Here is a 313-nt window from a genome sequence, read left to right as displayed (position 1 = left end):
AGGAGGACCGCTGTGAGTTTGAGGCCAGCCTGGGCTACAAAGTGAGCTCGAGGCCAGCCTAAAATGTGTGGCAAGACCCTGGCTCAGAAAGACCAAAAAAAGGCCAGGGAGATAGCTCAGTAGAATAAGTGCTTGCCTGGCAAATGCAGGGCTTTGAGTTCAATGCCTGGTATTGAAAAAAAAAAAAAGCAGGAATAAACACCACTACCTCACTGATAATTCTATGATTTGGGGCTGGGGAGATAGCTCAGTGGAATAAGCACTTCCCTGGCAAGTGCAAGGGCCTGTGTTCAATCTCTGGTTCCTCAAAAAA

Source organism: Octodon degus, unplaced genomic scaffold (genome assembly GCF_000260255.1).
Source record: "Octodon degus isolate 3935 unplaced genomic scaffold, OctDeg1.0 scaffold00039, whole genome shotgun sequence".
In the NCBI taxonomy this organism is placed as follows: Eukaryota; Metazoa; Chordata; class Mammalia; order Rodentia; family Octodontidae; genus Octodon; species Octodon degus.
The sequence above is the reverse complement of the archived record's forward strand: the minus strand, read 5'-3'. Positions refer to the sequence as shown.